General features: G+C 38.1%; 1 protein-coding gene across 3 annotated transcripts in view; it reads right to left on the minus strand.

Moving 5' to 3' along the window:
* CDH13 (cadherin 13) overlaps positions 1–16,050 on the minus strand; it is a 541,021-nt gene that overhangs the window by 102,963 nt on the left and 422,008 nt on the right. The window lies entirely within an intron of this gene.

Here is a 16,050-nt window from a genome sequence, read left to right on the forward strand (position 1 = left end):
TGCTCAGCACTGGGGAGCCCCAGCTGTATTATAGCACCCGATTCCTGCCCACAGCGTGGAAGGCAAAGAGCAATTGGAGCGGCAGATGTCTAAAGCTCATGGTCTTGAACAAATCTGCAGAGCAAATGCACACAGGACCGTTGCAGAGAAAAGGATTGTCTTTGTGTCACCTTCATAGTGGACTAGGCCAAGAAGTGATGGGCTTCAGCGGAGGCAAGGAAAGTTCTCATCAGAGATGAGGCAAAACTTGCTACTAGCAGGGTAGCTGAAGTACTGTAGTAGATTGCCGGGAGATCACAGAGACTGTATCTTCAAAGCTCTTGAAGGAAAAATAAGCAAATACTGGAAATTATACAAATAGGAGGGAGGGACTTGAGGATATCTTGAGAACTCCTCCCCTGCAGATTTCGTGGTAAGCCCAAATCCAAGAGTCTATGCAGAACAGAAAGGGGAACTAAACACTTTTGCATAGTTTTCTAACATTTTTAAGGTCCATGGTGCTCATTAACTTCCATGAAGCTCAGTGGATTGCCAAAAAAAAAAAAAAATTCTGTGCCCAAAAACAAGTGATAGGAAGAATCTCCCTAACTGAGATTCCAGTCTCAAACGCCCCATCATACAAGACTCTTCATTACACTGGATTTGGTGCTGACAGCTAGAATACGGGGTGTAACTGCAATATCACATTTGCCCTCCCTACTGCAGATAAAAGACGAAAATTATGCCTCTGGCATTTGCTTTCCTAGCTGGTCATATTCTCTTTTGGCAACAAAACATAAGTAAAGGGGAGAGGAAAATAATTATCATCTCAGCTTGGGGAAGGATTAAAAGGGAACAAGAACGGCAGAACTAGATACCCAAATTTAATTGTTTTGAGACTGTCTGCAACGTGGCCACTGTAAAAAAATACCTGCTCCAGTTACAACTCCTCCATTCTTACTAGTGAATTAACAACTCTTTCCTAGCAGTCCCACAGGGGCAAACTGCTCCTGCCACTGCAGAGAAGGTTTCTGAAGAAAAATCATGCTTTTTTACAAATCTCAACCATTACTTCATCTTTTTCCTGAATTGCCTGGCAAAGAGGTATTTAACAGCCTGCATTTAAATTCCGGAGCAGCTACGAAATGAAGAAAGCAGATTGATTCACATTCTGTTTCACTACTCTCTTCGCCAAAGTGATTTTTATCAGAGAAAAAAAAAACAACTAAAAAACCACAATCTGAGCCTGAGAATTCTGTTGTCAACTTCAAACCATTGAAAATTTTTACAGCTTGCTTACAATATAAACCCTTAGAAATAGGGTTTACAGAAGAAATGCTGCCAGAACGCCTAGGGCATATTATCCACTCATTCCTCACATGGAATTAGTGCAAAATATCACCCTTACATTGCCCACAAACCTTGCCAACAAATAAGAATGGCGATAGGCTGAGAGCGCACTGTCTGGGATTTTTATACTCATTTTTTTCCATGGCAACGTGTCTGTTTCATGCGCTTTTAAGCCTCCATAATTTTATTCCATCTAATCTCGGCATTGTCTTGTTTTGTTTGTTTATCACTTCCAGGGAGCACCTGCCATGCTCCTAGGCTGCTGCAAGACAAATAAACACATCTTCAGGAGTGGTTGGGGCCAGCAGACATGTTCCTTAGCTGCAAATTTCACTACAATTACACCCAACCTTCTCACCTCTCCCACTCACCAGTCATTATCTGTCCCTTCTTTGGTTTTTCCCAACTTGTTGCTAAGAAATTGCATAGCCTCCACTAGCATCGTAAATGCCAACCAAAAAGATTAAATGCAGCTGTGTGCCGCCTCATTCTGTCAGAGAGAACAGATAGTGTCCTCAGAGTCCACCTGCCAATCTTCAACATAGATGGCAAGGGAGTTTTCCAATCAGATCCTGGGTGTTCCAGTGCCTAGGTTTTGCTGAATAGCCTTGAAAAGATGGGATTTAAATTGTATTGAGGATATTAGTCTAAAGTGAATGAAGTGGAGAGTATACTTCTCGTTTATATCCCCAGAGTGATAAATGTGAGAGCGTAATTTTTTTTTTTTCTAAGGCAAAGAAAATGGGAAACCAACACGGATTTCAGACACATGAGAAATAGCTTATGAATTTAGATGATAGTTCAGCAGAAATAAATTGTACATCTGTTCATTCATTTTAATAAAGCAGGGAAATGACACACTGCTGGAGCCCTTTGAGAACGCTGGTATTTTTAAATTATGATCCTATAATAATAGCGTTAACATTTGTAATGCTGCCCATACTTTATGAATTTAAGAAAAATAAATTTATGGAATAAGTGAGCTTCACCCTATAGTCTGGGCTCTGGATGTTTAAAAGTAAATAAGGTGCTTCCTGAATACTTACAAATTAGTCCAGGAAAGACATTACAATAGCTTTACTATGTAACACAGACAACCCTCTGTGTGTTGACAAACCAAGCTTATTATTTCTGAATAAATAATTCAGATGTGCAACATGTAGCTGAATGCATTTATTTCTGCTGACTAGTACCTAGCGTTTGCATTTATAGGCAGCTACAGTCTAGTACTTCCCTTTGAAAGCAGTCCTTTAAAGAAACAAACTAGATGCTTTTCTTGGCTGTACATATGCAAGGAAACACATAGTACCTTCTGCTGAATTCACGCAGGAATATTACCTTTCTCTTGCATCTCCCGTAACACAAAAATGAGAAATGGAAAAAGTTATGAGCTGAATACATTGCTTCATTGCTTCTATTTTACCATTATTTACAAAGACGACATACAAATTTAAGAAATAAACAAGTGAGGCTGCTGGGGATGTCACATTTTAAAAGCTTATGTTTTGATTTTCCAAACTGATCACCATGGGAAATAATAAATTAAGAACTCAATAATAGCTGTCATGTTTCCTTTAAAAGCACAATTAGTAAGATTATTAAAATTCCCTTTTAATCGATTGCATTAAAGCAATGACTACTAAAGAGAATCTAAAACTGATTAGCTGCTCACATATTGCCTCATTGATCAACTGAGATAATCCTCATTCAAGAAAAGGGAAAACAAGCAAACCTGACATCCTTGAAAAGCGGTGAAGTTCAGCTGAAATCAGATGTCAGAATCTGAAACCTCTTTTTGTAACCCACCCTACACTGTTTCCCACTAACATGCCAAATGAGTCAAGAGTGCATGCTAAAATATTTAAACTTCCTAAAAGAAAGACTTCACAGAGGTTATGCTGGAACCCAATATTGCTAAAAGAGGTACCTTACTGCTAACATCTATATCTCTATCTACCAGCATGCGGGTGGGTTCCTGTGCTCTGTATTTCTCGCTCCAGTTCCAGCAGGCAGTCCAAAAACAATCTCAACAGGCAGTCTAGGTAAACAAGACTTATTGTACTTTGGTTCTCCCGTGAATACAGAAGAACTGAAGAAAAGAAATACCTCTGGGACACAGAAGACCCCTAGGCGAACACTTACCATTGACAGAAACCATACAGATTTATTGATTGGAACTGCATTTTAATCATATGGCTGGAGGAAAGAAAACAGTTCCTAGAGACTGCCAGTCAGCCCCAGCATGGGGCATGATAAAACTGTTTCTGCCGTTAATATCAGGCAGTGGCTACGTTAGACTAAAAGGACATTAAAGAGTTCAACATCTGCAGGCAAAGTTGAATTTATTTACTCATGGCTTCAATTATTATTTAAGATGGAAAACTTGAAAAGGTCAGAGCTGCTAACTTAGAAAGCATGCCCTTCATTTGTCTTCAAACATACACTTTTTTCTTAGCTTAGTTCAACACTGAATCAATTAATGAGGTACAATGTTCTCTGTTTTCAAATGCTAGTTGTGTTATTTTCAAGTAGACAAGTAAAACCAACCCAAATTTCAGTTTTGTTTTAATCCATATTAGAAAATGCAATTTTAGGACAATAAAACATCTGGTACTCTGTTTAGGTAGGCAAACATCTGTGGGCCTGTGTTTCTATGTATATAGATACGCATATGTATAAAATCCAGATTTACATTACAGTCTAATCCTGCAATCACATCTCCATGGAGCACTCTGGATGAGAGCCATAGCTTGGATACAGGCAGCTAAGAATATCAATACTAGAGATAAATCTTCTTCCTTGATATTATTTCAGCAAAAGACAACTGTTGGTTTAGATTTAAGCTTATTTAGCAGGATTGATTTTTCTTATGTACCTTTTGAAAGTTTCTCACATAACTCCTTAGATTTTTCAAACTTTTTTTGAACTAAAAGATTGCTTTCAACCCTTTAAACTTGTTGAGGACAGCAGCACTCTCCGTACCATCAGTCTTCTAAATGAAGAAAAATCATTGATCTAAGAACATCTGACAGTACTACATAACGTATGGGCACTGCTGGCCTCAGTGACTGAAGGTGGTCAAAACAAATGAGCTGAGGAGGAAGATATAAAGCATAAAAAAAAAAATAATGAGATGATGTGTGGAAGCAGACAGTGATGGTACTCAATTTATAGAAGGCAGGCAAAGAGTGTACACGGACTTTTGCGAGTCATAAGCAAACAGTCAGTTTAAGTCATGAAAACAGAAAGCTGGTTCCCAAGGGAAGCAGGCAGTGAGGGGGTGAAGAAGAGTTCACTGGGGGACAGCATCAAGGAATGGAAAAAGGAAGATCTTCCAGAAATAATACCGAAGGAGCCAAATCGTGGGGACAGATAGAGGATCATAAGATGACAAAGGTCAGAAACATAGCTTTTTATTAAATACTAGAAGAGTTTTCCATATAAGAAGACAGCAGGGAAAGTGACAAAAATAAGAACAGAGAAGGGACATCACACTCGGCAAAAAGGAGTCAGTGGATACATCACTGAAATTAGTCTTGGTAGATCGGAAGCAGGAACTTGACACAGGAGCAGAGAGGCATTCAAGGGATGCTAGACCTTCAGGGTCCGAGTCAAAGGGCAGACTCAAGGAGTTTGGAGAGGAACGAAAAATGAAATTTAATTATTAAAATTCAGAAAAGGCTTCTTACAGGCTGCTGACTAAATAGTAGGCGTGAAAGGGAGGAAACCCAAAAGATAAGAGTTTTCTCTTTGGTTGGTTGGTTTGGGAGGGGTTGTTTTGTTTTTAAAAAAGAGAATGATGAAGCAGGCAGAAGGGATTTTGAAGGATGATGCAAAAAGACAGTGATAAATTTCAGCACTGGGCAAATTAAATATCAAGAAGACTAGACAAGTAAGTAGCTGGAAGAAATCTTCCACAATATGCAGAAAAGTGAACAAAAAGGTCTCTATAAAAGCTGCATCAAGCTAAGTGGAAGAGAAGAACAGGAGTTAGAACACAAACTCAAAAGGACCGGCCATAGAGCAACAGTGTCGGAGGGAAACATAGGGCCAGGTAACCGATTAGGATTCAGGGGTTTTTCATAATGGGGTCAAAGTCTAGAATGGGAAAGTGAGGATAACGTCAATACTGTGTAGTGTTGGGATTATACTTCTTCTTGTGACATATGGTCCGAGAACACAGGGGAAAACATTTGTAAAAACAAATAAATATTAAGTGACTGTTAGACAGCCAGCTAGAGAAAGGGCTACCCTTTAAGCAAATAAGCATCTGGGACTCTAAGGCAAACAAGTCCTGGAAATAAGCCAAAGTAGAAAGTACAAGGGTATGAATAAATTACACTCCTGAACCATTTTCCTCAACAGAGACTATAACTGCAAAGAGTTCTGTATGAAACCCCTAATCTGTTTTTTTCTTAAATGTATCAACAGCGTTTTCATTCCAGTAAGTTCAAGAGATGATCAGCCCTATAGAATTTTATTGCTTTCCAAATGAGTCTCTTTCATAGGCACTTACTAACAATTTTACTTGAATAAATGTACAGCTCCTTTTAGCATGTTGATTTTTATCGGTTCACTATTTTAATGTTTCAGAGCAGAAGGAAAAAAGATATTTTGTCTAAATAATCCTGGCATTTTGATTCGTATGCACAGATGGTTAGCAAATTTTGTAGTAGCCAAATCAGTTTTAGTGTTGCTGACAAAAATCTTAAAATCTCACTTGTGAGTGAAGAAATTGATAAACTGATCACAAAACTCATTCCACTCTAGTGGAATGACCTAAGCAGTCGTATAACTATTATTTTTGTATGAATACACTTCAGCTTTATAAATCCCTTCTGCACATATAAACTGCAACTATGATACCAGCTCACACATATTGTGTAATTGCTGTTAAATAGGGTTTTGTCTGGTGCAAATTGAATACGTTAAGATCTATAGTCTGTTATCTTGTTTAATCCTACTTTAAAAATAGAACTCCTACAGATGCTAGAGGCATATTAACAGTGTGGGTTTCTTAACTCATGGGATTAAAGTGATATTTTGCTACACATCTAACAATTCCTCTATTTATTACTCCTCAAATCAGCTGTGCTGTATCAGACAAGGAGATTTAGAGTTCTTGGTATTTCTGTTAAGATTCCACATTCCACATGTGAGGAACTGTAACCCTTTATGTACATAAAATAAAAGTCACTTCAAGGTACAGAAAATTTGTGCTGGCTGCACCACGAAGGTAATACCTGGTCATCTATTCCCCACTACGTGCCCACCAATTTTCATACTGTCTAGGCTGAATGAGATAATGAGGATTTAGGAGCCACTCTGCAATGAATACCATGTATGGAAACCACAGTGTTTCCACATAGAGTTTAGGATTCCAGTCAACTGGATGTTACATAGTCAAATGAGGTCTCCTAATACAGAACCCAAAAGTTAATTTGAGGAAAGAGATTGATGCATTCTTTCATATCTTGATCCAAAAATAATTGTGTGAAGTTTCTTTGAAGTCTGGGTGTCACCTGCCTGCACTCAATGTTGAAGGTGGAACTCCTTGGACAGTTAATGAGGTACAACATGCTATAAACCACTCTTGGAGAAAAGTGGAGTGAAATGAAAGGAAATTTCCATGGAGTGCTCGAGCAGCACATTCAGAGGAAAAAAAAATTAATTTCTCAGGCAAGAGACTCCAATTTTAAAATTTATGTTAAAATTGAAATCTCTAGAGAGCAGTCCTAATTTGATGTGAAGGCAACTGCAAAATTCCAGCTGGAGAGAAAAAGTTTAATTGGAAAATCACATAGCCATTCCTAGCAATGACTGCTAATAATTATGTTTATACAGCTTCCCTGAATAAGTGGTCCAAGACTAGGTCTGGAAACATTACATTATCTTTGTTTAGCTTGTGCTTCTCTCAAGAGCCTTTGTTTGAGCCTTCCATCGTCTTTAATTTCTCCTATCTGGTACTTACCCAAACGTATTTGTGCTAGATGTAGTCAAAACTCTTACTGCTACTGTTTGCTTTGTAATTCAGACCTTAATATCTATGGTAAAGTTCACACTTCATAGACCACATTGAGGAAGCGTATTAACCTTCACTTCTTGTAGAAGAGAGCAATAAATTGTGGGTTTATGGCTTTTTTGTTGCTCGCAGTGTTTGGATATTTGCTGTTAGCAGAAGCAGATGGAAGAAGTCTTCAGAGGATAGTCAGCACTGGAATGGTTTTGTGGTGAGAATTTACCAGCTGTAGTGAGAATTGCTGTTATTACCACTGAGTTGCTGCTGACCTTCCAAGCATAACCAAAGGGTTACAAAAGGCAAGGACTCGCACAGAAGCTTGCATCAGGACTGCTCAGATCAGCTGATCATAACAAATCAAGAAAGCTAAACAAAGGGCAGGAAAGGAACACAGAAAATGAGGAGGGGAAAAAAAAAAAAAAGAAAAGGACTGGCAAAACCACAAGTTTACTATGTGAGCTGACTTGGAGAGCAAGAATGCTGGGAAAAAATCAGATCTGGAGAAGCAGTGAAGTGCCTTTGTGTTCCTCCCCAATTTCACAGTGTTTGAATGATCATTTCTATTCATAGAACCTTTCCTGTACTTATACAAGTGTTTCTCAGCTGCTTTCAGATTATAAAGCAGGCACTCTGTTGTTTTATGTACCACTGAAATGTGTTTATCTGGAGATTAAATAGACAACTTCATGTATTTCATGACCTTGGTGGAGAGAAACAAAGCAATGAACTCACCCCTCACAAGAAAGATAAATGTAGAAGTCTGCTGCCTACCGCTATGCAGTGTATCCAGCTCTAATTATGTGATAAGTGGATGGACTCAGTGTTAAACATATTTTGCAAAAGTTCTTGAACAAAGTGCTTACACTGGTTATGCAGATAGCTTGCTGAATGCCACATGAATACAAATTATTATGCACACAGTATGAATCTGGATGCGTACAGGAAACACTGGTCTTCCAAACCCTGTTTTTTGCTGAACAGTCCTCTATTTCAGTCAATGCACAGAATAAGCATATTTGCTTTTCTTTCTCTCTCTAAAATTATTCTATTCTTGTAATGCTATAGCAGAGTATGTGTTTTTAAGGTCATTGGTAATTCAATCCCAAGTGGTGCTGAACATTTGTCATCACATGAGAAACCTCAAACTAGCTAATTTTGTTAAGAACTGACACACAACACTGAAGAAGAAGAAAAAAATAACAAAAAGGTAATTTCATTATCCAGATAGCCAGATTGTTTAAGTAAGTCTTCCAGATGTCCTTAGTTTGGTACCACCACAACACAACCCAGAAATATTAATAAACATTCTTCTTGATCACAGGCATTTTTCTAAGTTATTTCAAAGTGGTTAAGTTTAGAAGATAGATAGACATTTGGGATCCTGGTTGCACTGAGAGTCAAAGCAATCTATGCTCCTAAAACCAGCTTTTTAAACTCCAGTGGGAATGAGATGTCCTTACACCTATTTTTTAAAGTCAACTAAGCTCTTCTTTTTTATCTTTGACATCTAAAATTATTTTGGGGGTGGGGGGGAGGTATAAATACCTATGTTATTTAGATACTTAGATTCCTAAACTGCTTATGTGATTTTGAAAATCTGTTCTGCAGCTCATGATGACTAAGAAAACTCCAAATGCCTTGGACTTTAACACAACTGAGAGTAGTGACCAATTATTAACTCTGAAGAAGTGGTAGAGTTAATAGAACTTTAGTGAAAATTTCAAATATTGTGTCATTTTTGCAGTGAGAACAGAATGCTCACAGCCTTCATTCAGAAATTAAAATATTTATCACTATTTAGATGCTTGTTTCCTTTCACATGGATTTAATAAATAGCTTTTCATTTGACTGATACTCTCTAAACTAAAATAGATACTTTGCAAATGGATTCTAGCAGAAACGCATATACATCTACATCTTTGCCTTAGCTTAAACATGAAAGAACACAACTCAGTTATGGGACAACTTGATCTCTTCTGTTTTCTCCAAAACTGCTAGGTTAATATTTGTGGGAAAAAACATGAGTATCACAGGTTTAACACTGGAGTTATTTGTTTCAAGAAATAGACAATATATCCTGAGTTGCAAAGTTGTCGTCTTCATGCATGGTCCTGATTATACAAGAATAAAAAAGATATTAAGGGCATCATCTGTCCTCCATATCTATGAGGATAACAGAAGATGTAATGATATTAAGTTCTAGCAAAGGAATTTCAGATCAGGCTATGCAGAAATTTTCATTGTTAAGATTTGTTCAGGAACAGACTGAGGAGCCTTTTGATTTTCAATCTCTGAATGTTTTAAGAACAGGTGAGACAGATATCTTACAAGGGTGACACAGGAACAGCAATCCTGCCCTGATCCCGTTTCCTCTATTTTCCATGACCAGAGAAATATATCTCTGAATTCTGCCTTTCGCATGTGAAAAATATACCAGGTAATGTCTTTCATTTGTTTTCAAGGAGGCTTTTGGGCACCTGGAACTTCAGATATGTCAAGTGTGTTAGTGAACTGCTACCAGAGTATGAAGTGGAAGTAAAGCTGAGTGAAAAGGTCAGTGCAAATGTTTACCTGGCATAGGGGTTTCTGAAGGGTAAGATATGCTTCAGGAGCCTTGCTAGTTGTATTTACAGCTCTAGAAAAAACAAGGATGTCCAAAGAGCTCATCTCTGGTGATCTCTAGCCATCATGAAGCTGTATCTTTATGCCAAAGTTTACTAACAGCTGTAGAGGCTTTGTCCTGCTCTGTTGAGTTTCTGTACGAATTCTGCTTTCTCTGCATGTAAATTGTCTCACAGTCCAAGAACGGGAGCCAAATGGAAATTCCAATATGCATTTTGTTCATGTGATTTTGCTAAAATGGTTTTATCCATTCCAGAAAACTATTTCTCGTGACAAAGCAGTACTGGAGACAGTTTGCTCCAATTTGAACAGGCTGCTACAATTTAAGACTGGTTCCCATAATATTTAGGCTGTAGTACAGCTCTATTTCTTAACTATTAGCCTGGCAACGGCTTCTTCTCATCTGTCCAGATATGCTTATCGCTGCTCAAGTACCTCAGCTCAGTCATCTGGCCTTCCAACATCCAGCGTGAATGGTACTTGAAATGAGAAAAAGCCAACTCGGCTTGTTCTCACCAGCTTGCTGAGCCATGCTGGCAGCTCGCACTGGTCTTTTGCCTCTGTTCAGTCTGATTTACACACTGACTTCCCTCCCAACAGGAACGTGAAAGAGGGCTGCTACCCTGGCCGTGCTCCTGAACTGCGTTAGTCAAAGGACAGCACTCTTTTGCTCAGTTTTGTGCACAACTATGGTCCTCACTAGCTATTTCTCCAAATCAGATGTAAGCGTCTAGATGACGGAGTTGCAAGGGAACTCATCTACCATTAACAGAATTGTTAGTGTCCAAAGGTAGGGTCCAGCTCACTGGCAAGACCCACTGAGAAAGGAATAAGATTAATTAGGAGCCCCAAAGGGCAACATTTTCCCTGTAAGACAAGATAAGAAGGACCGGGGTTGACTTTCAGATCACAGAAAAAGGGGAGGTGAGATTTCTTGCTGTTTTTAAATGTGCAAACTGAATGGACAGATCTAGTCTCTGTTGGTAAGGTGTGTCTAGCACGGAAAATAACAATATCACATCTAAGAGAGAAATTTTTGTAAAAGAAGTATGGAAAAGAGAGCCAGGAGGAACCTTAAAAGTGCTTTTAGCTCAGTATCTGGTCCTCAATATGATTTAGCCAATACCAAGAATCAAGACAGGGACTCTCAAAGCTACAAGCGTGTTTCTCAAAAGCCTGAGCTGAAAAATAAATCTCTCCAGATGGTGCTCTGAAAGTCTCATATCCTCTTTGAACCACGAGCAGACGGAGATACATATTGTACTCCAGGGGCTGTTTTACCCCAGTGGGTAGCACAACTGAATCAGAAGACAGTGCTGGAAGTCATCATAAATCATGGTGACAAGCAACCTCTTCACTTACAGGTCTCTATAGGAATTGGTGAATCATTTATTAAAGCACACATTAGTCATTTATTACTCTTTTATAAACTGTTTTTCAGTAGGTATTCAAAATGTGAGCAAATCATATTTTTCACTTAGGACTCACCTCGCTAGTATATCTCAAATTTCACTGTGGTGATGTTTTGTCAAATTACACAAATTTTATTCTGTTCACAGGAGGCAAGCTTTTTTATTTAACTTGAAAATTCATTTCTAGGAACATATATTAAAAAAATCTAAACTAGGAAAAATATTTTCCCAAATCTTACTCTCCCTGATGTGACAGAATTCTTTCTAATTTACATTGCTTTGTCCCAGAAATGGATGAAATTGAAGGTGAGGATGGAAGTGGCAGAAAGAGGAATCGTCTCAAGAATGAGACTGTTCCCTGGCCAAATGAAGTCTCTTTCTTATGTGCAAGTGAGAGCACTCTGACAAGTCCCACCACTTTTCAGGGTATGACTAGGGATGTGCTGCTGTCCCAAATCTGTGGTGAAGGACAGATGTGAGAACTAGGTGGACTGTAGAAAAATCATCCCCTTAAGTGACATCACTGCATTCTTCTCTCAAGTGCCTGACAGCATTTACCAAGGAAAGACAATATATCCGATATTAAGGAAAAATAATATATTACTAAAGAAGAGCAATGAAAGATTCTTCCTTGGGAACAGATACTTTAAAAAATCAGGGCAGAAGCCAGAAGAGGGAGGCAAACATACTGAGTGCAAACCCATCTTTGAGCATATACTGTGCGTTCAGGAATGGCATAAGACCAGAAGTAGGATTTGGTGGACAATTTTTTTGGAGGAGGAAGAATAGACAGGAAGGGGTCAAATACCTATCACTGTCATGTTGAAACAATGTTTTTTCCTCCACTGGGTCTTAGGGAAGATCTGGGCACAACCATGCCTATAGGAACAGATAGAAGTATTTGCCAGCTTGTGGCTTCCAGCAGGTGCAACACTGCTAATTTTTCATCACACTTCAACCTTAGTGACATTAACTATAGACTAAAATCACTGTTTTGCAGGCGTACAACACTGCAGCAGTCTGTCACCAATTGTTAAAGTGACACAAGAAAATAATTCTCATTTTTCTTAATGTGCTAGGTATAAAAACAATACTCAGTACCATTAGCATTCACTCAGTCTAACTCATTCCCACACAGTTTGAATATCCTGCAGGACACAAACCAGGTATCAGATTTTCCAGAATGATCAATTCCTGCTCCTTGCTTTGCTTCATTTCTTACATTCACATAAGTAATCCCTCGCTGCTGAACAAAATTTGAGCCTAAGGCCTTAACTTGCTGGAAAGAAAATGCCAAATTGCTCTTTGTGATACAAAATACATGCTGTATTCAGTAATAATTCACAAAATTAATTTAAAAATTCTTTCATATTATAGAAATAGGGTTGTAAATTTTAAAGAGAGGCCACTAACTTTACAAGTATCTCTATTTTCATTCTCTATAATTTAAATCTGGCACAATATCCCAGCCATTGTGACCTTTTAAAAGGTAGACCTTGTTACCTCACCTAGGATTTTTGGAGGATCTCTTAAAACATTGCTCTTTTAGGCATTAAAGATGAAATTATTTAAACCCCTGGAGGGAACAGGGTACTGTTTGCACGTCTGAAGGGATTTTTGCACTGCTCGGAGCCTATTATGAACAGTAAGGGTAAGTATATATGTGAAATAGAACAAGGCAGATATTTTGGAGGTGTGTAGAGTGATGGGGCAGTAACAAAATAATTAACTGGGCTGAATTCCACAAAGCAGTGTCTCATACATTAACCCATCAAAGTACCTGACACATACTTATAACCTCAAGGGCTTAAACTATTCCCCTGAAGTTAATGGAAGTGCTGTGTTGGATCACAGCCAGGTTGCTCAGCTTCTTCTGTGATTATGCTCTGACACACCATCAATGATTTTTTCCCAGAGCACAAAGGCCACAACTGCATCAGAATGGCATGGGTGTGGTAAACGGGAAAAAAATAGCAGGTGGAAGAAGAGATTCACTACCTCTTCCAGCAAGATCTACATAAACCCAGTAGAGCCTACTGCAAAACTGTGTACAGCAACAAAAGAGCATTTAGACCTTTCTGAAAATACCAAATAAAGCCCATTAATGAGCATTTTGAATAGGTGTGTAAGGACCTGACCTCCAAGGAATATATAGAGAGTCAATAGGAGAACACAGAAGTGTATCATTGCTTAGGGGTAGATCCATAAACTTGTTTCTGAAGGAAAAAAAAAGGAAGAGATTGATCAAGCGTCAAAAGATAAAACTCATCTTCAACAGACAGAGACATGCTCACGCATGGCTAAGATTACCTTGCGCTGAGGAATCAAAGAAATATCTGTTAACATATGTAAGACTTCTTGGAAACAGAAATACATAGAAATATAAAAATTTTCCACTTTGGAGAAAGCTATGAAAAAATCATTAAATTTCTGTCTGGGCATTAATATTACTGAAATCATATACAACTTTATATATACATATAACAATGCATTCTACATTCTACAAAACACCATTTAGTGCTGTCCTGGTTTTGGCTGGGATAGAGTTAATTGTCTTCCTAGTCCCTAGTATAGTCCTGTGTTTTGGATTTAGTATGAGAAGAATGTTGATAACACACTGATGTTTTAGTTGTTGCTAAGCAGTGCTTATCTCAAGTCAAGGATTTTTCAGTTTCCTGTGCTCTGCCAGCAAGGAGATGCGCAAGAAGCTGGGAGAGGACACAGCCAGGACAGCCGACCCGACCTAGCCAAAGGGATATTCCATACCATAGGACGTCACGCTCAGTATATAAACCGGGGGGAGCTGGCCAGGAGCCCTGGGATCGCTGCTCAGGGACCGACTGGGCATCAGTCAGTGGGTAGAGTGGGTGGTGAGCAATTGCATTGTGCATCACTTGTCTTTTCTTGGGTTTTATTTCTCTCTTTTTTGTTACTTTCCTTTTTATTACAATTTTTATTATTATTATATTTTAGTTTAGTTATTAAACTGTTCTTATCTCAACCCACAAGTTTTACTTTGTTTTCCGATTCTCCTGCCCATCCTACCAGGGGGTGAGGGGGAAGGAGTGAGTAAGCGAGCGGCTGCGTGGCGCGTTGCTGTCTGAGGTTAAACCATAAGAAGTGCACAGTCTGGGGTACCCAGTGTTGTACTTATACAGCATCCAGACTTTTGAACAAATCCAGCTCTCACAAATTCATTGGCTTTTACTGTGTCAGATCAGGAATGAATTTGAACCCTGTGGTTATAGATGAAGAGAACACGGTGAAAAGTTGGCTTAATTGAGCTACATCAACAACATACAACAAATAAAGGCAGAGCTATTTTAGGTAGAAATTATACTGTCAGAAGAAAACATAGGCCAGTAAATAAGCATTTGTTTTATAAAAGGGAAAAACACATTGAAAAAAGTATCTTTAAAGAGAAGGAAGGTAGCTGGGAAAACATGTCAATACCATAAGAACCCAATCCTAAAGCAGCCAATCTCAAAGAAAATAAAAGATGTACTCTGAAATCAAACCTTCAGGTTTACTGAATTTGAGCTTTCTACTTCAAAAGTTATCTTGTAGAATATGTCTTTCTCTTTCAAGTCCTACTCCAATCAATAGTATTGCAGCATGTGGTATGTGACTGGTATTTAAATACAATAACTAAGTAGTTTAAGCAGTAAGCCAAATAAAGTGGCATTAGCTCTATTAATAGCCACTCTCCCTCCTCTTACACTACTTATTTTTAATAGAGCATATGTTTCTAAAGGGGCCTGACACCATATGTCTAAAGACTGATTTTTCCTGCCTTATTCATGGAATAAGAATATCACTTAGCAAGGTAGAGAGAAGATTTCTGAGGTCATTAACTTCTCTAAATAGCGAAAGGTTCAAAACCATGTCACAATGTATTATAAAAAGAGAGATGCCTCTACGGGAAAATTTGTATGTCATATAAAGTACAAGAAAAACCTGCAAGACCAGCCTTTTCAACAAAAGCTACATAATGTTGTCTCTTCATACCTGCTATTTTATTTCTATACTGAAAGCACCAGACTTCCAAGGGTACAGAGTACCTTTCACTATCACTGACTGAACTGAATTTATAAACATTTCTGAATTTCCACACAAATACAGACTGTCTAACAGTACATTTGGGGCTAAGCAGGCACCCAAGTTTTTTAACATGCTTGCCTAAATTACCAAACCATTAAGACAAACAGGACATATAATTATAGAAAGATTTTTTTTTTTTAAAGAAAGCTCAAAGTTTGGAAATTCAAGTAGGTGGGACTCTGAATGACATGAATTGCTATCAGTATTGATTAATACAATCACTTCCTATTTCTAAATACACTGACTTGTCCTTTTACATTGTTATGTTCCAGAGGGCTAAAAAAATACAATGTTTTAAATATATTTTAATTATTGATTGTTGGGAAACAGCTTTCAGAGTATTAAAAGCCTGATCTAAAGGGTAATTCTAAGGGAATTAATAGTTTGTTCAAAGCCACTTAGTTATCACCTATGTACTTGAAAGGTTTGGAATGGGCTCTCCGTGGTACTTTTTAGGTGACTGAAATGCTCTTGCCAAAGCATTTTACTTAAGTAATTATAGCTATTGCCACCGATTAGTGAAAAATAATATTCCTGTTAGCAAAATTGTCATTGTTTCTTATTCTT

This window comes from Harpia harpyja, chromosome 9 (assembly GCF_026419915.1).
Source record: "Harpia harpyja isolate bHarHar1 chromosome 9, bHarHar1 primary haplotype, whole genome shotgun sequence".
Classification (NCBI taxonomy): Eukaryota; Metazoa; Chordata; class Aves; order Accipitriformes; family Accipitridae; genus Harpia; species Harpia harpyja.